We start from the raw sequence: 26,976 nt of genomic DNA, 5'->3' as shown, positions 1-26,976 counted from the left end.
GAAGTAGGAAAAAAAGAAAAGAAAAAAAAAACCTCCCTTACGGAGCATAGTCTAGATCTGCACTACTTTGGCCATTTAAAGTTAAACTAATAATAATAAAAATTTTAAATTTAGTTTCTCAGCCCCACTAGCTACATTTCAAGTAGCAACACGTGACTGGTGGTTACCATAATGAATAACACAGAAAGTTATATTAGACAAGGCTGATGTAAAAGAAGACCTGATGCTAATTCAACCTTGGAAACAGAGAGGAGGCATTTGAAATGAGCAGCATTAAGGCAAGCACTCCAGGACGGACGACGACAACATAAACCACTGGCCTCCCTGCAGCATCATGCAGTACCCAATCTCCAAGGCTCTTCCCCGAAGTCAAAAGCAAAATACTTCAAGGAGGCATTAGAGAAATGAAATGGGTGACAGGCTTTGATTGTACTTTAAGATAAGCTTAATACCCTAAAATTAAAAAATCACATTATAAAAATCTATTTATAGCTGGGTGCAGTGGCACACACTTGTAGCCCCAGCTACTCAGGAGCCTGAGGCGGGAGGATTGCTTGAGCCTGGGAATTCGAGTCCAGCCTGGGCAACATAGTGAGAACTCATCTCTAAAAAGGTAAAAATTAAAAAAATTAAGATTAAAAAAATCCAATTAGGACCTTACTAAAAATAAAAAGGTGGAGGGGAAAATGGAACTGGAATTAACTGCTAGATCATTCTGGAAATCTTTAACAAGTAAGCTAAACTAGAGATCAAGAGGACAAACCAAAGAATGTACTATGCCCATCCAAATACCTTCCCGTGAGAGAAACATTTCCCAATGATCAAGGTTAGTATATGAAATCACCGGCATTAACCCCACATTAATAAAAACAAGTAGGGCCAGAGAGAGAGGAGGGAGGTGGGCAGAAGAGAGAGCACACAAACCCAGACCAGTACTTTCTAAGTGGGGGTAATTTATTATTCTCCTTCCTCTGAATCCTTCGCTTACATCACCTAGCATGCATGGCCTGTTTCCTATTCTGAGTAATGGGTACAAGGATAGTACCTACTTCATTGGGTTGTTATGTGGATTCCTTGAGTTAATACATGTAAAGTACATAATACAGTGCTTGGCATATAGAAAAGATTAAGGAAATATTTGCTATTATTATTGCAAGAGTCACAAACTATCTCTGAGGATCTGGTCTCACTTGTCCAAAAGTAAAATGATTTCCCTAAGGGTGAGTTCACAGGGGAATGAGATGTTGTGTTGACTATAAGAAGGGGCGCTTTTCGAAAGTCCAATCCATCCTAAGCTGAAACACCTTCCAATTATGTCCTATGGATTATTATTCATAATGCCCAAAGCCATGGGGACAGCTGAAAGAACTTCTGCAAGCTTTAGGATTTAGATATAGACCCCTGGGCCAGGCACAGTGGCTCAAGCCTATAATCCCAACACGTTGGGAGGTCAAGGCAGGAAGATCACTTGAGGCCAGGGGTTTGAGACCAGCCTGGGCAACATAGCAAGATCTCATGTCTACTAAAAATTTTAAAAAGTAGCCAGGCATGGTGGGTGCGCACCTGTAGTCTCAGCTGAGGCAGGAGGATCATTTGAGCCCAGAAAGTCGAGGCTGTAGCAAGCCATGATCATGCCACTGCACTCTAGCCCTTAAACCTGTAATCTTAGTACTTTGGGAGGCCTACGCGGGGGAATTGCTTGAGCCCAGGAGTTCAAGACCAGCTGGGGCAACATGGCAAAACTCCATCTCTACAAAAAAATACAACATGGTGGCACATGCCTGTAGTCCTAGCTATTAGGGACACTGAGATGGATCATCTGAGCCCAGGAAGTCGAGGCTGCAGTGAGCTGTGAGCATGCCACTGTGCTCCAGTCTGGACAAGAGACCCTATCTCAAAAGGGGAAAAAAAAAAAAAAAAAAAAAAAAAAAGGATATCATCATTATTTTATAGATGAGAAAACTAAGGCCCCAAAAAGTTAAACAGCTGGCCTGTGGCAGTTTTCCTCAGTTTATGTTTAAAATGAGAATTATAAGTATATACCTACATATGTCCCTATAAGGCAGCTAGTTTCCTTGGGAAGAGATATCCTTTATTCTGAAGTTAGATCCTTTTTGTTGTTGTTGTTTTTGTTGCCCAGGCTGGAGTGTAGTTGGCACAATCATTGCTTACTGTAGCCTCCAACTCCTGGGCTCAAGTAATCCTCCTGCCTTGGCTTCCAAAAGTGTTGGGATTACAGATGTGAGCCACCATGGCCAGCCTAGATCCTACTTTTTATGAAATAATGGTGGGAATAATTTTTCTTTTTTAAATTCTCTCCTTGACAAAGCTAAAAACTAGTAAACTCGTATAGGCATACTATGTTTTTTTGAGATGGAGTCTTGCTCTGTCACCCAGGTTGGAGTGCACTGGCGCAATCTCGGCTCACTGCAACCTGCGCCTCCCAGATTCAAGAGATTCTCCCGCCTCAGCCTCCCGAGTAGGTAGGATTACAGGCATGCGCCACCATGCCTGGCTAATTTTTTGTATTTTAGTAGAGATGGGGTTTCACCACATTGCCCAGGCTGGTCTCAAACTCCTGAGCTCAGGCAATCTGCCCACCCTGGCCTCTCAAAGTGTTAGGATTACAGGAGTGAGCCACCGCACCTGACCAGCATACGTTTTATTGCCATTCCTTTTACTGCGCTTCAGATACTATGTGTGCATGTGTTTTTTTTAACTGAAGGTCATTGGCAAACCTGCCTTGAGCAAGTCTATCAGCATCATTTTTCCAACAGCATATGCTCACTTCATGTCTCGATGTCACATTTTGGTAATTCTTGCAATATTTCAAACTTTTCCATTATTATTCTATTATGGTGATCTGTGAGTAGTGATGTTTGCTGTTAATATTGCAATTGATTTGGGGCACCATAAACTGCACCAATATAAGACGGCGAGTTGAAAAAATGTTGTATGTGTTCTAACTGCTCCTCATCTCTGTCCCTGTTCTCTGAGACACAACCATGTTGAAATTAGGCCAATTGGCCGGGCACAGTGGCTCACGCCTGTAATCCCAGCACTTTGAGAGGCTGAAGGCGGGTGGATCACCTGAGGTCAGGAGTTCGAGATGAGCCTGGCCAACATGGCAAAACCCTGTCTCTACTAACAACAACAACAAAAAAATTAGCCAGGCATGGTGGCATGTGCCTGTAATCCCAGCTACTAGTGGGGCTAAGGCAGGAGGATCGCTTGAACCTCGGAGGCAGAGGTTGCAGTGAGCCGAGATCGTGCCACTGCACTCCAACCTGGGCAACAGAGCGAGACTCTGTTTCAAAAAAAAGAAATTAGGCCAATTAATAATCCCACAATGGCCTCTAAGTGCTCAAGTGAAAGGAGGAGTCACATGTCCCTCGCTTTCAATCAAAAGCTAAAAATGATTAAGCCTAGTGAAGAAAGCATGTCAAAAGCCAAGAGGGGCTGAAAGCTGGGCCTCTTGTGCCAAACAGCCACATTGTTAAAGCGAAGGAAAAGTTCTTGAAAGAAATTAAAAGTGCTACTCCAGTGAACACGAGTGATAAAGTGAAACAGCCTGCAGCCATAAAAAAGAGTGAGTTCATGTCCTTTGCAGGGACATGGATGAAGCTGGAAGCCATCATTCTCAGCAAACTAACACAGGAACAGAAAACCAAACACTGCATGTTCTCACTCAAAAGTGGGAGTTGAACAATGAGAACATATGGACACAGGGAGGGGAACATCACACAAAGGGGCCTGTCAGGAGGTGGGGAGCAAGGAAAGGGAGAGCATTAGGACAAATACCTAATGCATGTGGGGCTTAAAACCTAGATGACAGGTTGATAGGTGCAGCAAACCATCAATGGCACATGTATACCTATATAACAAATCTGCACGTTCTGCACATGTATCCCAGAACTTAAAGTAAAATGTAAAAATAAATAAATAAAATAAAGTGAAACAGCCTATTGCTGATATAGAGAAAGTTTTGGCAGGGTGTAGTGGCTCATGCCTGTAAACCTAGTGCTTTGGGAGGCCAAGGCGGGACAACTGCTTGAGGCCAGGAATTCGAGACCAGCATGGTCAACATACGCCAATCCTGTCTCTACAAAAAATAAAATAAAAATTAGCCAGGGATGGTGGCATATGCCTGCAATCCCAGCAACCTGGGGGGGGTTGAGGTGGGGGGACTGCTTGAGTTTGGGAGGCTGAGGCTACAGTAAGCCATAATCATGCCACTGCATTCCATGCTGGGTGACAGAGCGAAACCTTGTCTCAAAAAAAAAAAGAAAAAAAGGGAAAGAAAGAAGTTTGAGTGGTCTAGACAGAAGATCAAACCAGCCACAATATTCCCTTCAACCAAAACCTAATCCAGAGCAAGACCCTAACTCTCTTCAATTCAACAGGGCTGAGAGAGGCGAGAAAGCTACAGAGAAAAGTTAGAAGCTGGCAGAGACTGGTTAACAAGATTTAAGGAAAGTAGCCACCTCCATAACATAAATGTGCAAGATGAAGCAGCAAGTGCTGACGGAGAAGCTGCAGCAAGTCATCTAGAAGACCTAGCCCACTTTGATGAAGGTGGCTACTATAGACAAAACAGCCTTATGTTGGAAAAAGATGCCATCTAGGACTTCTATAGCTAGAGAGAAGTCAATGGCTGGCTTCAAAGCTCCACAGGACAGGCGGACCCTTGTTAGAGACAAATGCAGCTAGTAACTTTTTAAATTGAAGCCAATGCTTATTTACTATTCTGAAAATCCTACAGGCCTTAGGAATCATGCTAACTGTATTCTACCTGTGCTCTATAAATGGAACAAAGCTTGGATGACAGCACATCTGTTTACAGCATAGTTTACTGAATATTGTTAAGCCCACCATTGAGACCTACTGCTTGCAAAAAAAGATTCTTCTTAAAATATTACTGCTCATTGACAAGGCACCTAGTCATCCAAAAGCTCTGATGGAGATGTACAAGATTAATGTTGTTTTCATGCCTGCTAACACAACATCCATTCTGCAGTCCATGTATCCAGGAGTAATTCAGACTTTCAAGTGTTATTACCTAAGAAACACATTTCATAAGGCAACACTCCCATAAATAGTGATTCCTTTGATGGATCTGGGCAAAGTCCACCTTCTGAAAAGGATTCACCATTGTAGATCCCATGATCCCATTAAGAACATTCACTTGAGCTGGACGCAGTGGCTCACGCCTATAATCCCTGCACTTTGGGAGGCCGAGGTGGGTGGATCACGACATCAGGAGTTCAAGACCAGCCTGGCCAACATGGTGAAACCCCATCTCTACTCGAAAAACAAAAATTAGCTGGGTGTGGTGGCATGCGCCTGTAATCCCAGCTACTCGGGAGGCTGAGGCCGGAGAATTGCTTGAACCCAGGAGGCGGAGATTGTGGTGAGCTGAGATCGCGCCACTGCACTCCAGCCTGAGTGACAGAGTGAGACTCCATCTCAAAAAAAAAAAAAAAAAAAAAAAGAACATTCATTTGAGAGGCTGAGGCAGGAGGATCCCTTCAGGCCAGGAGTTCAAGACCAAACCAGGCAATGTAGTAAGACTCCATCTCTTAAAAAAAAACAAAAATTAGTCCAGCATGGCAGCATATGCCTGTAGTCTCAGGTACTCGGTAGGCTGAGGCAGGAGGATCCCTTGAGCCCAGGAGTTCAAAGTTGCAGTAGCCATGATCACACTACTGCATTCCAGCCTGGGTGACAGAGCAAGACCTCATCTCTTAAAAAAAATAAAAATAAAATAAAATAAAAAGAAGATTCATGATTCATGAGAGAGCTCACAATATCAACATTAATAGGAATTTGGAAGAAGTTGATTCTAACCCTCACAGACTGCTTTGAGAAGTTCAAGACTTCATTGAATAAAGTCACCACAGATGTGGTGGAAAGTGAACTACAATTAGAAATGGAGTTTGAAGATGTGACAGAATTGTTGCAATCTAATAATAAAACCTGAACAGATGAGGAATTGCTTCCTTTTTTTTGAGACGGCGTTTCACTCGTTGCCCAGGCTGGAGTACAATGGTGCCATCTCAGCTCACTGCAACTTCCGCCTCCTGGGTTCAAGCGATTCTCCTGCCTCAGCCTCTCGAGTAGCTGGGATTACAGGCATGCACCACCACGCTCGGCAAATTTTGTATTTTTAGTAGAGAGGGGGTTTCTCCATGTTGGCCAGGCTGGTGTCGAACTCCTGACCTCAGGTGACCCACCCGCCTCAGCCTCCCGAAGTGTTGGGATTACAGGCGTGAGCCACACGCCCAGCCAGGAATTGCTCATTGATGAGCAAAGAAAGTGATTTATTTATTTATTTATTTATTTATTTATTTTTTGAGACATTGTCTTGCCTCATCACTCAGGCTGGAATGCAGTGGCACAGTCTCAGCTCACTGCAACCTCCGCCTCCAGGGTTCAAGCAATTCTCATGCCTCAACCTCCCAAGATTCTGGGATTACAAGCATATACCACCATGCCTGGCTAATTTGTATATTCTTAGTAGATATGGGGTTTTACCATGTTGGCCAGGCTGGTCCCTAACTTCTGGCCTCAAGTGATCCGTCCACCTTGGCCTCTCAAAGTGCTGGGGTCACAGGGGTTGGCCACTGCGCCCAGCGATTTTTTTTTTTTTTTTTTGAGACAAGAGTCTAGTTCTGCCACCCAGGCTGGAGTGCAATGGTGCAATCTCAGCTCACTGTAACCTCAGCCTCCCAGGTTCAAGCGATTCTCCTGCCTCACCCTCCTGACTAGCTGGGACTACAGTTGCTCACCACCATGCGTGGCTAATTTTTGTATTTTTATATTTATTTATTTATTTATTTATTTATTTAGAGATGGAGTCTCACTCTGTTGTCCTGGCTGGAGTGCAGTGGCGCGATCTTGGCTCACTGCAACCTCTTCCTCCCGGGTTCAATCAATTCTTCTACCTCAGCCTCCTGAGTACCTGGGATTACAGGCATGTGTCACCACGCTCAGCTAATTTTTGTATTTTTAGTAGAGACGGGGTTTCACCATGTTAGCCAGGATGGTCTCTATCTCCTGAACTCGTGATCTGCCTGCCTTGGCCTCCCTAAGTGCTGGGATTATAGGTGTGAGCCACTGCACCTGGCCATTTTTGTATTTTTAGTAGAGACACAGTTTCTCCATGTTGGCCAGGCTGGTCTCCAACTCCTGACCTCAGATGAGGTCACCTCGGCCTTCCGAAGAGCTGGGATTACTGGCGTAAGCCACCGTGCCTGGCCCGCCCAGCAATTTTTTAAGATGGAATCTACTCCTGGTGAGGATGCTGTGAACACTGCAGAAATGACAACAAAGGATTCAGAGTATTACATAGCTTAGCTGATAAAGTAGCAGCAGGGTTTCAGAGGATTGACTCTAATTTTGAAAGAAGTTCTACGGTGGATAAAATGCTATCAAACAGCATTGCATGCTATACAGAAATCTTTCACGAAAGGAAGAATCAATGAATGCAGCACACTTCACTGCTGCCTTATTTTAACAAACTGCTGCAGCCAGCCCAACCTTCAGTAACCACCACCCTGATGAGTCAGAAGCCATCAGCATCAAGGCAGGACCCTCCACTAGCAAAAAGGTTATGATTCACCAAAGGCTCAGATGATCACCAGCATTTTTTAAGTAATAAAGTATTTTTACAGGAGGCTGAGTCCAGAGAATCACTTGAGCCCAGGAGGTTGAGGTTGCAGTGAGCTGTGACCACACCACTGCACTCCAGGCTGGGCAACAGAATGAGACATCTCAAAAAAAAACAACAGCAACAAAAACAAAGGAAGTTGTGGGAGCTGGACACAGTGGCTCCCGCCTATAAACCCAGCACTTCCGGAGGCCGAGGTGGGCAAATCACTTGAGGCTAAGAGTTTGAGACCACCCTGGCCAACATGGCGAAACCCCATCTCTATGAAAAATACAAAAATTAGCCAAGCGTGGTAGTGTGCGCATCTCTAGACCCAGCTACTCCAGAGGCTGAGGCACAAGAATTGCTTGAACCCGAGAGACAGACGTTGCAGTGAGCTGAGACTGCACCACTGCACCCCAGCCTGGGTGACAGAGTGAGAGTCTGTCTCAAAAAAATAAAAATTAGGCCAAGCGCGATGGCTCATACCTGTAATCCCAGCACTTTAGAAAGCCAAGGTGGGTGGATCACTTGAGGTCAGGAGTTTGAGACCAGCCTGGTCAATGTGGAGAAATCCCGTTTTTACTAAAAATACAAAACATTTAGCCAGGTGTGGTGGTGCGCATCTGTAGTTCCAGCTGCTCAGGATGCTCAGAGAGACTCGCTTAAATCTGGGAGGTGGAAGCTGCAGTGAGCTAAGATTGCACCACTATACTCTCTAGCCTGGGCAACAAAGGAAGACTCTGTCTCAAAAAAATAAACTTAAAAAATGAAAAAATTTAGGCCGGGAGCGGTGGCTAATGCCTGTAATCCCAGTACTTTGGGAGGCCGAGGCAGGTGGATCACCTGAGGTCAGGAGTTCGAGACCAGCTTGGCCAACATGATGAAACCCCGTCTCTACTAAAAATTCAAAAAAGTAGCCAGACGCGGTGGCAGGCGCCTGTAATCCCAGCTACTTGGGAGGCTGAGGCAGGAGGATTGCCTGGACCCGGGAGGCAGAGGTTGCAGTGAGCTGAGATGGCACCACTGAACTCCAGCCTGGCCAACAAGAGCGAAACTGTCCCCCCTCCAAAAAAAAAATTAATAAAATATTTAAATTTTTAAAAAGGTACTTTTAAATTAAGGTATATACTTTTTTTTTTTTTTTTTTTTTTTTGAGACGGAGTCTCGCTCTGTCGCCCAGGCTGGAGTGCAGTGGCGCGATCTCGGCTCACTGCAAGCTCCGCCTCCCGGGTTCACGCCATTCTCCTGCCTCAGCCTCCCGAGTAGCTGGGACTACAGGCGCCCGCTACCACGCCCGGCTAATTTTTTGTATTTTTAGTAGAGACGGGGTTTCACCGTGTTAGCCAGGATGGTCTCGATCTCCTGACCTCGTGATCCGCCCGCCTCGGCCTCCCAAAGTGCTGGGATTACAGGCGTGAGCCACCGCGCCCGGCCAGGTATATACTTTTTTAAAGACATAATGATACTGCACACTTAGACTACAGTACGGCGTAAAGATAACTTTTATTTTTTAATTTTTATTTATTATTATTTTTTGAGACAAGAGTCTTGCTCTTTTTGCTCAGGCTGGAGTGCAATGGCGTGATCATGGCTCACTGCAACCTCCGCCTCCCAGGTTCAAGTGATTCTCCTGACTCAGCCTTCTGAGTAGCTGGGGATTACAGGTGCCCACCACCACGCCCGGCTAGTTTTTGTATTTTTAGTAGAGACGGGGTTTCACCACTTTGGCCAGGCTGGTCTCGAACTCCTGACCTTAGGTGATCCACCCACCTCCGCCTCCCAAAGTGCTGGGATTACAGGCATGACCCACTGCGCCCAGCCAAAACATAACTTTTTTTTTTTTTTTTTTTGAGACACAGTTTTACTCACTACCCAGGCTGGAGCGCAATGGCGTGATCTCAGCTCACTGCAACATCCGCCTCCTGGTTTCATCAAGCGATTCTCCTGCCTCAGCCTCCTGAGTAGCTGGGATTACAGGCATGCGCCACCACGCCTAATTTTGTATTTTTAGTAGAGATGGGGTTTCTCCATGTTGGTTAGGCTGGTCTCGAACTCCTGACCTGAGGTGATCCACCCGCCTCGGCCTCCCAAAGTGCTGGGATTACAGGCATGAGCCACTGCGCCCAGCCAAAACGTAACTTTTATATGCACTGGGAAACAAAAAACTTCGTGTGACTGGCTTTATTGCCATATATGCTTTATTGCAGTAGTCTGGAACTAATCCCACACTATCTCTGAGTTATGCCTGTATTTATTTTCCTACCACTATATTCTTTAGCTGGTCTCTTAAAGCCAAGTCCAGCCACGTGCTCACACCTGCAATCCCAGCACTTTGGGAGGCTGAAAAGGGAGGCTTGAGTCTAGAGTTCAAGACCAGCCTGGGCAACACAGCGAGTCCCCGTCTCTATGAAAAATAAAAACATTTAGGCTGGGCATGGTGGCTCACGCCTGTAATCCCAGCACTTTGGGAGGCCGAGGCAGGTGAATCATGAGGTCAGGAGTTCGAGACCAGCCTGGCCAATATGGTGAAACCCCATCTCTACTAAAAATACAAAAATTAGCCAGGCGTGGTGGTGGGTGCCTGTAGTCCCAGCTACTTGGGAGGCTGAGGCAGGAGAATCGCTTGAACTGGGAGACAGAGGCTGCAGTGAGCCGAGATTGTACCACTATACTCCAGCCTGGGCAACAGAGCGAGACTCCATCTTAAAAGAAAAAAAAATAATAAAAAAAAATTAGCTGGGCTTGGTGGCATGCATACACCTGTGGTCCCAGCTACTCAGAGGCTGAAGCAAGATGATTGAGCCTGTGAGGTAAGGCTGCAGTAAGGTGTGATCATGCCACTGTACTCCATGGAACGTGGGTGAGATCCTGTCTCAAAAAAAAAATTAAATTAAAAAAAAAAATAAAGCCAGGTCCAGGTAGTGCAGCACTAATAATGACACACAGTAAGCGTATTAACTAGCACAGTTACCCTATGAGTAAACACTACTATATTCTCCTTTTTAAGACGACGTGCCTAAGGCACCAAGAGTTTAAAGGGCCTTGTCGGAGGGTGCAGAGCAGGTAAGAGGTGGGACTGGGACTCAAACCTAGGCCATGTGTCATGATGAGAAAAACAGTAACGGAGGCCTCCACAAATGTGGACAACTGCTATTTGGCCTATGACCTGGTGTTAACATTTAGGTGTATGAGACACTTTCTGATAAGACCTTCAAACTATCTGCTACCTGGGGGCAAATTACAAGTTGTACAAAGACCAAGAGATAACAAATCAATAGCATGTGCCACTCCACTGATCCAAAATTTCATCACGCCGCCTTTGCAGCACTCTCACATGCTCGCTTACCTGAACATTTTAATTACCTAATTGTTCTCTTTCATTCTTCCAGCAAACTCAAAGGTTACCAACTTTAGCGTTATGGTATTTAGTTCTCAAAAAATAAAAATAAAAAGACTGTGGCAAGCAAAATAGGTATTTAAGCCCATTTTATAGACACGAGAACTCAGATTAAGAATAAATGACTTGTCCTAAGTCACAAAGTTGGTAAGATGCAAATGAAAACTAACAATAGGAAAGTTTCTTTCCTCTACATGGCTTGAGGAATCCCAAGAATCTGAAGACTGAAAGGCGACAGACTTCATCTATTCCAGGAGTCTCTCATTCAGAAACTCATACTTTTATTCAATGAAGACTGAGCTCCTACTGACCTGTCAGGTCATGTTCTAGGTGATGTCACAGAACAAATGGAGGAACAAAAGACAAAAATCTCACAGAGGATCCAAAACACTTTATTTTGCAATTTCTTCCTGATGTCTGAACGCCAACCTCCTTGAACTGAAGATCTGTTACTCTCCCCGACAACAGAAAGAATGATCAGTAAATAAATATTTAATAGATATATGTGTAGACGTCTTGTTAAATAAAAACAATAAAACCAAATGGGGTAAACTTTAAAATTATTGCTTATCCAACACAAAATGGGGCCGGGTGCGGTGGCTCACACCTGTAATCCCTGCACTTCTTGGAAGGCTGAGGCGGGCAGATCACAAGGTCAGGAGTTCGAGAGCAGCCTGACCAACATGGTGAAACCCCGTCTCTACTAAAAATACAAACATTAGCCGGGTGTGGTGGTGGGTGCCTGTAATCCCAGCTACTCAGGAGGCTGAGGCAGGAGAACCGCTTGAACCCGGGAAGCGGAGGTTGCAGTGAGCTGAGACTGAGCCATTGCACTCCAGCCTGGGCAAAAGAGCAAGACTCCGTCTCAAAAAAAAAAAAAAAAAAGGACAAAACTGCCGGGCGCAGTGGCTCACACCTGTATCCTAGCACTTTGGGAGGCCAAGGCGGCTGGACCACGAGGTCAGGAGTTCGAGACCAGCCTGACCAATAAGGTGAAACTCCGTCTCTATTAAAAATACAAAAATTAGCCAGGCGTGGTAGCAGGCGCCTGTAATCCCAGCTACTCAGGAGGCTGAGGCAGGAGAATCGCTTGAACGCAGGAGGCGGAGGTTGCTGTGAGCCGAAGATCGCGCCATTGTACTCCAGCCTGGGCAACAGAGCAAGACTCCGACTCAAAAAAAAAAAAAAAAAAAAAAGACAAAACATAAAACATGAGCTTGGATCGCTTTCTTTAAAAGTTCTTTCTCATAATAAGACGAAATCTGTCTTCCTAGTCAATGCATTCTTGCATTAAAATGCTTAGTCACACATAATTCTTTAAGATAAGATCAAGTAAAAACAATCAGGCCCCTGGCCTTCTAAATTTTTTACATTCTGGTAAAGAAACAGTGTGTTCCTTGTGTTACCTGTAAGGGAAGAATTGCTTTTGTTTTATAAACGGCATAAAAATTCTCCCAGAGAGGAAAAGGCATGTTTTGTGCACTCTAAACCTTGTAGATACCTAGACCTCTACCTCTATCCTCTGGAACTACAAAGAACTAGTTTGTTCCCTCTTCTGCTTAACAAACTTTTGCTAAATTATTTAAATAAAATTAATTATAGACAGGACTTCAAAACAGGACTTTGGGAAAAAAATTTTAATTAATAGCTTAGCCAGGCGAGGTGGCTCACGCCTGTAATCCCAGCATTTGGGAGGCTGAAGCGGGCAGATCACCTGAGGTCAGGAGTTTGAGACCAGCCTCACTAACATGGGGAAACCCCGTCTCTACTAAAAATACAAAATTAGCCCAGGGTGGTGGCGCATGCCTGTAATCCCAGCTACTTGGGAGGCTGAGGCCGGAGAATGGCGTGTACCCTGGAGGCAGAGGTTGCAGTGAGCCGAGATCGTGCCACTGCACGCCAGCCTGGGCAACAAGGGCAAAACTCCGTCTCAAAAAAGAAAAAAAAAAAGCTTAAATAAATTTAAATCTCATTAAAATGATGTTTTTGGCCCATAAAAGGGAACACATCACTAATTTTATAGCCATTCCTGACTTTGACCGATGGCTCTTTTTTTTTTTTTTTTGGAGAAAGAGTCTCGCTCTGTCAGCCAGGTGGGGTGCAGTGGCACGATCTCAGCTCACTGCAACCTCCACCTCCTGGGTTCTAGCAATTCTCCTGCCGCAGCCTCCCAAGTAGCAGGATTACAGGTGCTCGCCACCAAGCCTGGGCTAATTTTTTTTTTTTTGTATTTTTAGTAGAGATGGGGTTTCATCAATGTTGGCTAAGGTAGTTTCGAACTCCTGACCTCAAATTATCCGCCCACCTCGGCCCACCAAAGTGCTAGGATTACAAGTGTGAGCCACCATGCCCGGCCGGCTCCTTTCTCTTAAAACAAGCACACTTTAGGGGTTAGAAGGGAACCTTGTTCAAAGAGAACTAAGGGTTCAGCTCTATCTATCCACCATGGAGTAGACTTGAATTCTCTTCATCTCTGGGCTGAGATCACACTGGGCGAAAGCATTCTGGAAAGTGTAAAGTCCTTTCCAGACTTTCTGGAAAGTGTGTTAAAAAAGCACTCTGGAAACTGTAAAGTCGGCCAGAGAAGTCAACAGAGAGCAGAGACTCTGGGCCAGACTGCTTTGGGGACCTACTAGCCATGTGGCCTTGGGCAAGTCCCCTCTCTGCAACCTCGGTTTCCCACCTAGAAGGTGAGAATACCACCTACCCCAGAGGGTTATTGTGAGGAGAAAATGAGATAACATTTCTTAGTCTTCTGGTATGTAATAAACAGTTCATTGTTATTATTTGGTAATATTATTAGTAATTAATTTTTTTTTTTTTTGAGACGGAGTCTTGCTCTGTCGCCCAGGCCGGAGTGCAGTGGCGCAATCTCGGCTCACTGCAAGCTCCGTCTCCCGGGTTCACGCCATTCTCCTGCCTCAGCCTCCTGAGTAGCTGGGACTACAGGCGCCCGCCACCATGCCCGGCTAATTTTTTTGTATTTTTAGTAGAGACGGGGTTTCACCGTGTTAGCCAGGACGGTCTCGATCTCCTGACCTTGTGATCCGCCCGCCTCGGCCTCCCAAAGTGCTGGGATTACAGGCTTGAGCCACCTCACCCAGCCTTATTAGTAATTAATTTGATTATTCTCTAAGAAAGGGTGAATGCCTTACCTTCAAAGGTACTAGGGTCCAACAGATCTTACCATGAATTTCTTGCTTTTCAGCTCAATTTTTCCTTCATATGTTTATAAGAAAAACCAAACACAATACAACCACACTACAAAAAAAAAAAACTTGTTTAATCTTTTTTTCCCTGAATCAGAAATAGTAAAATCATTGTGGAAAGCTTGGGAAAATTAAAAAAAAAGTTTTAATCACCCATAATCCTACAACACAGAGTTAACTAATAACACTTCAGCATATTTCTTCCACTTTTTCACATATATATTTTAAAATAACTGGACTCATGCTGTTTATAGTCCTATATCCTATTTTTACCCACATTTAATTTTATTTTGTGTGCACTTTCCCACGTCAAGTATTCTCAAAAACATACTTTTTTAATGACTCCATAACCTTTCCACAAAGCAAACCATTCCCCTAAGGTTAAAACATTTAGATTTTTTTAAAAATTTATAAACATTCATATAGTTAACATAGTTAACATCTCTTTTGTATACAATCTTGATTCACATCTCTCTTTCTTGGTCCCTATATATTCTTTTTTTTTTTTTTTTGTGAGACAGAGTCTCACTCTGTCACCCATGCTGGAGTGCAGTGGCATAATCTCCGCTCACTGCAACCTCTGTCTTCTGGGTTCATGCGATTCTCCTGCCTCAGCCTCCCGAGTAGCTGGGATTACAGGCACCCGCCACCATGCCTGGCTAATTTTTTGTGTTTTTAGTAGAGACAGGGTTTCACCATGTTGGCCAAGCTGGTCTCGAACTCCCGACCTCAAGTGATCTGCCTGCCTAGGCCTCCCCAGGTGCTGGGATTACAGGCATGAGCCACCGCACCCAGCCCTCTATAGATTCTTATAAGTAGATCAAGGATTGTATGTTTCTTAAAACATTGCTGGACGGGCATGGTGGCTCACGCCTGTAATCCCAGCACTTTGGGAGGCTGAGGCAGGTGGATCACATGAGGTCAGGAGTTCAAGACCAGCCTGGCCAACATGGCGAAACCCCATCTCTACTAAAAGTACAAAAATTAGCCGGGCGTGGTGGCACGCACCTGTAATCTCAGCTACTGGGGAGGCTGAGGCAGGAGAACTGCTTTAACCTGGGAGGTGGAGGTCGCAGTGAGCCGAGATCATGCCACTGCACTCTAGCCTGAGTGACAGAGCAAGACTCCATCTCAAAAAACAAACAAATAAAACATTGCTAAACTACTTTCCTGAAAGTTCACACTAGTTTGCAGGCCTGATAGCAATTTCAATACCAGTCCCATTTCACTCTCATTAGCAGTGACCACTATCTGTTTTCTTTTAATTTCCAGCAAACAGAGATCAAAATAATCTGGAATTAACAACACGAGTAGAAAAGATCTGTTGTTAAAAGAATGCTTTCACACTTGTGACAGTTTATACAATGAAATCACCGTTATCCCATTCTTTATCAGGTATTTGACCCTGCCCAGATAGGTAAAGTTAGAAACATCCTACATGTTCACATTTGTATATTAAATATAAAGTAATAATTGAAGTGCCCTATATAGAGACTCTCAAATAATTTCCGGCTCAGTAAGAACTATGTAGAAAAGGGAATTATGCCCCATCATATGAAAAAGGGGCTTGTACAACATGCAAAAAATTCAAAAATGGACACTTAAGATTTACGTACTTTTCTACATGTAGATTATACCTTATTTTTTTTAAGAAAAAACTTAAAAGGGGATTTGCACACAAGAAAATATATACACCTTGTATATACATAACATCAAATCACAACTACTTTAGCTAAGGCTGCCATTTTTTAAGCCTTTATGGTTGTTGCGTGGCTACTACTAGGTACATGCCAACAGCCAAGACCTACTCCACAGCAGTCAGGAGTCTTTTTCTCTTCTTCCTCATTTATCAAAGGTTTTATCTACGTTCCTCAGTTGACTGACCAATCAGAGGAAGAAATTTTTTTTTTTCTTTGAGACTGAGTCTTGCTCTGTCACCCAGGCTGGAGTGCAGTGGCACGACCTTGGCTCACTGCAAGCTCCGCCTCCTGGGTTCACGCCATTCTCCTACCTCAGCCTCCTGAGTAGCTGGGACTACAGGCGCCCGCCACCACACCCAGCTAATTTTTTGTATTTTTAGTAGAGATGGGATTTCACCGTATTAGCCACAGTGGTCTCGATCTCCTGACCTCGTGATCCACCCGCCTCGGCCTCCCAAAGTGCTGGGGATTACAGGCATGAGCCACCGTGCCCGGCCCAGAAGAAGAAATTTCTTATACATTGACAGCATTAAAAGAAGTATACAAGCCGGGCGTGGTAGCTCAGGCCTGTAATCCCAGCACTTTGGGAGGCCGAGGCGGGCGGATCACAAAGTCAGGAGTTCGAGACCAGCCTGGCTAACATGGTGAAACCCCGTCTCTACTAAATAAAATACAAAATATTAGCCGGGCATGGTGGCGGGCGCCTGTAGTCCCAGCTACTTGGGTGGCTGAGGCAGGAGAATGGCGTGAACCCAGAAGGCGGAGCTTGCAGTGAGTCGAGATGGCGCCACTGCACTCCAGCCTGGGCGACAAAGCAAGACTCTGTTTCAAAAAAAAAAGTATACAGTGATTTCAGGCCATTGAAAAGGTTACCATAAAAGCAGCATCCACCAGCCTCTACCTACAACGTTAACAGGCATTTCTGAAAAATAAAGACCTAGTGATACATTTTATCACCAATCATTTAGGTACGCTATTTCCAGTGAAATAATTCCCTTGAAGTGAAAGCTACTCTAGCAGAAGATGCTGATTTCAAGAATCTAATAATCTTGTATTAATGCAGTGCTGACTTTCATTTGTACACAATCAATTTGTTACTGAACAAAGAACTCTTTTTAATTGCCCATGGCAATTAATGGTAATCATTTTCCTTTGTCTCATTCCTAAGTAGTGCAGCCTGCAAGAGATAAAGCCACAGTTTTGACCTTTCTTTTAAATGAAAATGGGGGAAAAGCACAATGCAACTATATACATACACACACACAATGCAAATACACACACACACACACACAATTTTTTTTCTTGAGACAAGGTCTCACTCCATCACCCAGGCAGGACTGCAGTGATGCGATCATGGCTCACTGCAGCCTTTACCTCTGGGGGTTAGGCGTTTAGGTGATCTGCCCACCTTGGCCTTCCAAAGTGCTGGGATTACAGGCGTGAGCCACCACGCCTGGCCAACTATATATATACACCTCAGGAGGCTATTAGCTGTAACTAACCAGCATACTTTTAGACTAACATTTTTTTAAAATGCAAAAAGTTACTAAATAAAGTATCATGTCCAGATGTGGAGTCTCAGGCCTGTAATCCCAGCACTTTGGGAGGCCAAGGCAGGTGGATCACATGAGGTCAGGAGTTCAAGACCAGCCTGGCCAACATGGTGAAACCCGTCTCTGCTAAAAATACAAAAAAAATAGCCAGGCGTGGTGGCAAGTGCCTGTAATCCCAGCTACTTGGGAGGCTGAAGCAGGAGAATCGCTTGAACCTGGAAGGTGAAGGTTGTAGTGAGCTGAGATGGTACCACTGTGCTCCAGCCTGAGTGACAGAGCAAGACTACGTCACCAAAAAAAAAAAAAAAAAAAAAAAAATCACGGTGAGCTCCACATAAATAACTCAAGAGGAAAGATGTATTTCTATCTGTATGTTTCTTTTAATTTTTATTTTTTAATTGTAAATTGGCAAATTGTAGTTGTATATATTCTATGTATATATTTTTAGTTGCCTAAAGAAAAATCTCTCAATTTGTAGCTACCCAGATACTTTTCTACTTGCTGAAAAAAATGTAAATTTAAGGAGTCATTACATGACCAAACATCTCTACCTTCTTCCTGTTAGACTAGTTTACTTACACAGTTTTGTTACACCTGTGTTTGAATTCAGGTCAGACATAAAATGCTCAACTTTTCCAAATATGCTGGCTAAAAAGGCAAGCTGGTACTTGTGGTGTAGATTCTTTTCAAAATACTGTGATATGGAACCTACTGTGTGCTCAAATCTCTGAATATGAAAGTTTTCAAGACTATTAATACAGGATCACATCCCAAGGAGCCAGACATTAATCAGAATAGTCTATTCAACATTTACTTCCCTTCACCCTATATAGTTAATTGTTTACAATTGACTATAAATTCCTTAAGGTGATGAACTATGCTTATTCTTATACCCAGAGAGGCAGTGTAGCCTAATAAAATAAATAAATTTTGAAATCAGACAGATCTGGATTCTTCACACTGACTTACTACTTATTAACTGTGTCATCATGATCAAGAAATTTACAATGCAGCAAGTATGCAGATTAAAGTATGCTGGGCCAGAGCCAGGCGCGGTAGCTCACACCTGTAATCCCAGCACTTTGGGAGGCTGAGGCAGGTGGATCACCTGAGGTCAGGAGTTCGAGACCAGGCTGGCCAACATGGCAAAACCCCGTCTCTACTAAAAATATAAAAACTAGATGGGCATGGTGGGCGTGCGCCTGTAATCCCAGCTACTTGGGAGGCTGAGGCATGAGAATCGCTGGAATCCAGGAGGCGGAGGTTGTAGTGAGCTGAGATCTCGCCACTGCACTCCAGCCTGGGCGATAGAGCGAGACTCTGTCTCAAAAAAAGAAAAAATTTAAAAAAAGGCTGACCAGGAGAGCATGCCCTCTAAGCATTTAAAGCCTGCAAATGGTCATTACAGTTGGTACAAACATCTCCAAAAACAACAACAACAACAACAACAAACTTTAGCACCTGTTTATCTTCTATCAACATGGACGCAATGGGGGCCTACCAAGTACAAGGTATTTTTGCTAGGTGTGGTAGGAAATCAAAGATAATATAAGAGGCTCCTCATCCTCAGGAGTTTACTGTCTATCTAGAGAGAGAGATGACAATCAAGTATTATTAGCCACAAAATAAGGCAGAATGGGAACCAACTAGTATAATCCCTTCATTTTTCAAATGAAGGAACTGTAGTCCAGAGAAATGAAAATGATTTGGCTAGTCACAAAGCTAGTAAATGACAGGGCTAGGGCTAGGACCCAGGTTTCTTCAATGTTCTTTACATCATAGGAAGCCGCCTCTCAATTGTCCAAATGCAATTACCAGTTTACTACAGTGGCCAGGACGAGGGCATCATCCAAGTAAGAATGCAGAGATATCAGGAGAGCAAAAGAGGAAGGAAATACCTGCAGATCTATAATACAACAGTCACAACTGCTGCAAAGTACATAAAAAGAAAATGTTCGTTTCAATAAAGGAAGATGAGAGAGATAGGCAAGTCTGGCTATTTTCAACTAAAATAAATATTACTTTCCTGTAATGATACTTCATGGCTGAAAGTATCTGGTTCTCTGCTAATATGTCAACTTAATGGCATTTCTCAGTATGAGAGAAGCAAATAAATGAAAATTAGATTGACAGATGCCAAAAGTTATCTTCAAGAATTCTTTATAGATGAAGCCTGATAAAGCACTGGATCAAAAGTTTTGGGAAGATGAACACGAATTATTTGTTTGCATTTCTTAATGCCAGCAATACAAGTGCTGTTCAGACCATTGCTGTTTGAGAGCCTAGGTCAACAATGACTCAGCTTGAAAAATTCCGTATCGTTTTTAAAAGAGGTATATGGTTTTAGTTATGTAGCTAATATAATCTGGATAACCCCATCCCCCTAAATTATAAAGTAATTTCCATGTGAATGGTTGAAAAACAGGCAATGTTTATTTTATATCTGAAAAAGTATACAACAAAGGTAATCCAGTTCATTTTACTGCATCTCCCAGGGAAAGAGCCCCCTACACAGACTCTGGGTTATGGGACTTGATGACAGGCAGTTGGGGATTGGCAGGTGAGAGAGGAATCAAAGAGTAGCAACAGGAGCTTAGTCCTAAGCTCCAACTCTAACTTGGTAAGTGACCCAGGACAACAAGAATCTACAATCAGACCTGGACAGCACACCAGGCTTCAGACTAGGAAGGTGAAGCCCAGAGAGGTCAAGCAATTTGTTCAAGGTCCCAGCTAATTAGGACAAGGCCTAGATCAGAAGCCAGGTCATTGCCCTTATATAAATCCAGTACTTTTCTGCTGTGGCAGGAAGCCTGTCACAATGCCCTATGCCAGCCTTCCATTCCTCCATCTGTAAATGAGGCGGCTAGACTACGCGCTGATTTTCCCACTGAGTTCCAATGAACGCAAGGCATCAAAGGAGGTATTTGTGCTAGTCACCTTCTCTCTTCATGCAAAGAATCTCAATTTTACCTATTTTACAGATCGTGAAAAAGAAATCTTACCAACTGGACATCATGGATAGTGCTGTGATGAATAACAAAAGATTTTTTAAAAAAGGGAAAAACAGGCCAGGCGCAGTAGCTCGTGCCTGTAATCTCTGCACTTTGGGAGGCCGAGGCAGGTGGATCACTTGAGGTCAGGAGTTCAAGACCAGCCTGGCCAACATGGTGAAACCCCATCTCTACTAAAAATACAAAAATTAACCTGGCGTGGTGGTGCATGCCTGTAATCCCAGCTACTTGGGAGGCCGACACAGAAGAATCGCTTGAACCCAGGAGGCAGAGGTTGTGGTGAGCTGAGATTGCGCCATTGCACTCCAGCCTGGGCAACAGGAGGGAAACTCCATCTCAAAAAAAGTCAAGATTACTGTGTAAATCAAGACATTGTTTAGACTGCCAGGTGGTGACCGACAAAAGTCATAGCAGATCACAGGAAGACGCTGCAAGCGGCCTAACACCTCTCAGGAGACCACAGTGGACCAAAGTTGGGAAGCAGACCAGACTAGATGGAGACGAACAACCACTCCGACCTTTTCAATCTCCAACTATATTGACCTGACGCCTCACCTCCTCACATGCAGACTCACCAAACATCTATTAGGCTATGGTTTACTGTCACCTGTGCAACCCCCACCCTTCCCAGGCTGTGTCCTTTGCCAAAAGTCACCATCAGGTCCATGGATCTGCCCATGAATCTGCACACCGACAACTTCTTTCAACTTCTGCTCTTCTGGATCAAGAAGAATGAGTATTTTCTGATTTGTCACTGTTCTAAATGCGTCGACCTTCATCATGCCAAGGAAAATGGTGGGCAGGTAAAAGGGCGGGTGGGGAGCATGGCCAAAAAAAGGTTAGTTGAAAACAAGATGATAACTTAAATGAGGAACTTTGATCAGATTAGTTTTTAAGTCTTTACAAAGATTTTCTAGGCAGGGCAAGAGCCCTTGAAAACATGTTACTACCTTGAAAGCAGTTGTCTACCGCCATCTCCTGCTCCAGTCCCCCCACTCCAAATGGCATATTAACTGTGCCAGAAGGCCAAGGCTACCACCTCACATTTCTGTAGCACCCAATCCCATCATGAAAGCAAATGGCAATGCTGGAGTTAGGGCCTCTGCTAGCCTCAGAGAAATCTGACTGTCTTTAAGAACATCGGTTACCAGTTAAGGTGGAAAAATCAGCTCTTTATTCTGTTTCCTCTCTCCCTATTATGTAAACTTAAGCTTTTGGCATGCAGGAACTTTTCATGCTGCCAATGATATTAAAACTCTGGGACACACATTTAAGCAGTACTGCATACACAGTTGTTTGTATTCTTAATTATCTGTCACTTCCATATTAATAAAAAACAAAACAACTATTGACACCAACATGGGTAACACAAACTCTAAGATAAATTCAGAAAATTAATCATGACACACAAGGCTAAAAATTTACCAACGGAAATGAACCAAAAATCTTTAAGTCAATAATGGTGAAAACCCATGCCATACATAGATTATTAAAATTACCAGATTCTGTCAGAAAATTTTAAAAAGTTCAAGGGACCATACAAATCTACTATCAGCCCTCTTCACTGTCTCATATACAAATGCCCTAATATTTGATGAGTGAATGGTCCAACTCTGTAGATGACAGTGAATGTTTTTATTTCAAATGTGTCCACACAGAATTATTTCTAAATAAGTACTAAAATAAACAAAGTTTGATCATAGCACAGTTAAGAAAGTCCTTCCAGTAAATGCTCCTTCACAGTTGGATGGCTACTTTAATATACAATTGCCCTAGGCCACAGCAGGGAAAAAAATCAGGCTTTTGATTTACTTAAGAAATAAAATAAATAAACCTAGAACATGCAAAAGATCCCCTTTCCCAAGTTAAGGAAGGAAAATGGTTGGATAGATTTTCTGTAAAAACCACCTCTACCCCTGAATGAACTAAATACCCCCCCACAACCATAGAGTCATTAAAGAAAATCGCTCAGGAATGGTAGCCAAGACGCATTTCTCAGATAATAAGACTAAAAATCCAATCACATCCGCCAGTTCCTGGCACCCCTTTCTAACTCTACCCAATCAGGTCACTCAAAAAGCTTAAGGAATGTCAGGGCCCACCCACACACCCCTTGTACGGCAATGAGCCCCAGAATCTAGCATGGATCTGCCCAGAGGCACTCAGCTCCTGTGGCAGGGAGTGCCTGCAATACCAGAGGGCAGAAATCTGAGTGACATTTGGCACTCTCTCTTTCAACAAACAACCGCAAAGTGCTTTCCAAACCCAAGCCCTCACCATTTTGAAGACCAGGAAGCTGGAGCCTTTCCCGGGGCAAAGGTGAAAAAGAAATAAGCCCACCTTCCCCATCCCCTCCCACAAGGTCACACTGCAAACCAGAGGCCATTAGGGAAGGCAATACTGTAGTTTCCCTAGGTCCAACTGTGGCCATAACCCCCGGTGGGATCGGGATAATTTGAGAACTGGCATTTCCCCAGCTAGAGGTAAAACTATATATTGAAATAACTTGTCAGCTTGGGGGGAGGGGCGAAGGAGGGGGGAAGGGAAGGACACTCCTAGGGTTGCTGGCTTAGAGGTGGAAGGGGAGAGAGGGTACTCTATGCAATGGCTCAGAGAAGGAAGGAGGGAAAGTGAGAAAGAGAATAAAGATCTGTGAGCAGCTGCAATCCCCTTTTCCGAAGGACACAAAGCTGCAAAGCCCAGAGATCGGAAGGGAGAGAGCAAACAGCAGAGGAAAGAAAATGGGGCAATGGAAAAAGATCTACCTCCCCCCACACTACTAACCTAGTGGAAGTGGGGGAAATGGGGGAGACACTCCCAGACTCCAGAGAGTAGTAACAATCAACCAACCCCCACCTATTTACCCAGATCTCTCAGGATCCCTGGGGAGAGAACCCTCAGGGTTAGGGCGCAGAGAATCTGCAGTCTCAGAGCCTGGAGAGCCTAAGGCCCAATCCAGCCCCTTTGCCTCTGCAGCAGAGGGATGGAGAACAGAGAAAGATATGCCTGAAAGGGGAAGTGCTCAATGGGGAATGGGTGGGCCACGGGTGGTGAGCTGCGAGGAGCAGGTCTGATAGGAACTCAATGGGAAGAGAAGGAGCCTGGCAGGATACAAGGGGAAAGAAAGAAAAAAAAAAGGTGAGGAAGGAAACAAGTCCAAGAGGAACAGAATTGGGAGAGGGATATCAAAGGGGAGTGATAATCTATCACAGCACTGAGGCAGCTCCAAGAGGAAGGTGGGGGGGAATACATAGGAAAGAATGATTAAGAAGACATCTTAATGTCACAATTGGAGTGAGAACTCCAAAAGAAGACAAGAGGCAGAACAGTGGAGGGTGGGCAAATAAACAGAGTGAAGGGTGAGGGCTGAATCAAAATGGTGGGGGGAAGAGACTGCCATGTGGAAAACTTAAAAGACTCAGGAGGGAACAGAGAGGGGACACAGTGACAAGAACCCCAGTGTTAAAGGACCGCTCCAAGAAAGGACGGCAATACACAAGTTAAAAACCGGTCTAAAAATATGCGGGCAAGTGGACAGCTCCGAAGGAGCCGAGCTGGGGAGGGAAACACTAAATAAAGAGGATGGAGCAGAATTGAAAAAAACGAGAAGAAAGTGTAGGTACAAAATGGATCTAGGGGCAGGTCTGTGAGATGCAGAACAGGAAGGGGATGGGTGACCAGCCCGGGAGGTATCAGAGGTATAGTGAGGTTAAAGGGCATGTCTAAGGGCTAAAACAGGGAGGAGAGGAATTGGAGCAAAGAGGGAACAGGAAGCAGTTTTCAGGCAGAGAACTGAAGGAGAGACAGGCCAAAGAAAGGAGAAGCAAATGAATGCAGTAGCTCAGAGGAGTGCCAAAAAGGAGGTGGGGAAGAGAGGAAACCTCCAAGAGAACACGGGCTGAAACTGAAGGCAGTCTGAGTTAGGGATACATCATTTAAGTGAATAGCAGAAATGGGAGACCTGCAGAGTCAGAGAAGGGGGAGGAGGCTGCTTCCCGGGAAGGCAGAGTCAGAAGCAAGCAGGTGAGGGGAGCGCAGCAAGATCTGAGGTCGGGCAAGGGGCAGAGCTGAGAGGCAGAAAGGTCTGGAAGAGAGGAAAGGGTCTGAATGGTAAACGGGAACAAGAGCTGAGAAGGGGAACAGGCAAGCACGGTGCAGCCAAGTCCGAGGGGATCAGGGGAATGAGCTGGGGCACGGAAGGGTCAGAGAGCCAGCCGAGGGGCATCCCGGGGTGCAGCAGGCTCCGTGAGAGGGCAGACAGAAATGCGGGTAGTAGGGCCCACGAGGGAACGGGATTCAGTCCAAGGGGAAGACCTGGGGCAGCAGTGCCTGGCCGAACAGGGGTCTCAGATGGATCTCCAAAGGGTTGGAACCGCAGGTCCTAAAGGGACAGCTCCCAGGGTGCAACAGATTCTGAGACAGGAATAATAGCACAGAAGGTAGGTCAAAGAAGGGGCCGAGGACAGATCTGAAGGGTGGTGAGAGCAGAATCGAGAAGAGGGAGAAGCGTCACGGATCTCAAAAGTGGGAGCCACAATTAAGAGATGCAGAATGGTCAATGAGGAGAAGATGGGTCCCAGGAGCACTGCAGAGCCCGGGAGGAGTGAAGGGCATTATGGAGGGGTGGAAGGGGGAAGGGGGGCGCAGAATTGGGAACCGGTTGGCTGAAGTCGGGTAGGCTCCGAGGCAGACACCGAGATCCCAACGGGTCGGGGATGGGGGCGGCGGCGGGGACAGCAGGGCTGGGGCGGGCAGGGGCAGGTCCAAAGGGCAGGAGGGCCCCACGGGCCGGGCCGACGCGCGAAGCGACGGGGACGGCGGGGCCCGGGGGGCTGGGGGGGGGGGCCGCTCCTCCCCTCCCCCTCCAGCTCCTCCATTGTTCGCGGGCTCCGGGCTCCGCCGTCCCCGCCTCCCCCTGGACCCCGCAGCGGGGCGGCGCCCGGCCTCGCCGCCCGGGGCCCGTGAGCTCGCGCACTCACCAGCTGGGCGCCCTCAGCGCGGCCCCGGCCTCCAAGATCCCGGCAGCAACGACGGGGGCCCCGGCGCCATGTTCCCCTGCTCCTAGTCCAGCGGCGGCTGAGGCGGCGGCGGCGGCGGCGGCGGCTGCTCCGGCGGCGGGGGGCCGGGCGGACCCTCCCTCGCGGGTTCCCTCCTCCGCCTCCTCCACCTCCTCCTGCCGCCGCGCCGCGGCTCTCCCTCGGGGCGGGGGGCGGGGAGGGGAAGGGGGGAGGGGCGGGAACCAGGGGGAGGGCGGACCAGCCTCGCTCACTCCCTCCCTCCCTCCCTCCCTCGCAATGGCGGCAGCGGCGGCACCTCCTTCCTGCGACGGCCGCTCCCGCGCGCGCGCCCCCTCGCTACTGCGCGTGCGCGGCGCGTGGACCGTTGCAGGGGTATAAGGGCCCCTGGGCGCGCGCCGCGAAGGAACAACCAGCGAGGCAGTGGGGAGAGGTCAGAGCGCGTGCGCACCCGAGGGGCTTACGGCCACAGCCGCTGCCTGAGGTTAGGAACGGCCGCGGACGGTGCAGTGCGCGTGCGCCCCCGAAAATGCCGCTATTGCGGCGGCCGCCGTCGCGACTGAGAGCGAGGCGACTTGCAAACGAGCAGAGGGAGCGGGATGGGCGAGCGCGCGTGCGCGGGGGGCTGCCAGCCGGCGCAGCTGCTGGCGCAGGGCGGAGGGAGTGGTCCGCAGGAGCAGCGCGCGTCTGCGCGCGCGTCTCAAGCAGCCGATCTGCTGCCTCGCGCTGGCTCCTGGAGAAAGCCGAAGGAGAGAGGCATGGCCCGGTTTTGGGGGTGGGGGGCGAAGGGCGCGATCCCGCTCGCGCGGGACCTGACCAGCCAATGGGAAGCAATGGGAGGTGGGTTTGCCGCGCGAGCCGCAGCCGCCGGGATAACGGAGGAGGCCAGAAGGAGCGACGTAACGTGGGGCGGTGGGGCGGGGCTGAGAAGGAGGGAGCGCACCAGAGAGGGAGTTGATTGGAGGATATGAGGAGGCGTGGCCCGCCTCAGCCCAATCCGAGCCCCGCAATTCGTCGTCCCGGAAGAAGAGGCGGGGCTGGAGAGCGCGTGCTCTTTCTCCTGGCTGTGAAGAAAATCTGCAGCCAACGCGCGCGTCCATGCAACTTGTTTTTGGTTCTGTGAACGCCTGATCCCCAGGAGAGGGAAGACGGCCTGGTCCTGTGTGCAGCCCAAGCCTGTCACTTAGCATTGTGCAAATGGCTACAAATCGAATGTCAATTAGGGCGCCTGAAGGGAAAAGAGTAGTGATGGGAGAGGGCACCGCTGTAACCCTTGACTCCTCTGAACTGAGGAGGTGTTCCTCTGGGACTCCTCCGGAAGTACAGATCGTGGAAGATGAGCTTCCCGGGCGCCGAGCCAATATTTGTGGAATGCATGAAGAAAGGCTGTTTCCTATTACATTTGGCATTTCTGCCATCAGTCTCTTCATCTATAAAATG

The 26,976-nt window shown here is 46.3% G+C and overlaps 1 protein-coding gene across 1 annotated transcript in view; it reads right to left on the bottom strand.

Annotated features, from left to right (window-relative positions):
• ARHGAP35 (Rho GTPase activating protein 35) overlaps positions 1–26,976 on the bottom strand; it is a 145,199-nt gene extending 118,223 nt beyond the window's left edge. Inside the window, exon 1 of the mRNA XM_034944866.3 lies at positions 25,501–26,976. The gene's annotated coding sequence lies outside the window, so the exon portion shown is untranslated. The remainder of the gene's footprint in view (positions 1–25,500) is intronic.

This window comes from Pan paniscus, chromosome 20 (assembly GCF_029289425.2).
Source record: "Pan paniscus chromosome 20, NHGRI_mPanPan1-v2.0_pri, whole genome shotgun sequence".
Classification (NCBI taxonomy): domain Eukaryota; kingdom Metazoa; phylum Chordata; class Mammalia; order Primates; family Hominidae; genus Pan; species Pan paniscus.
Note: the sequence above shows the minus strand (reverse complement) of the source record. Positions and strands in the feature narration are given on the sequence as shown.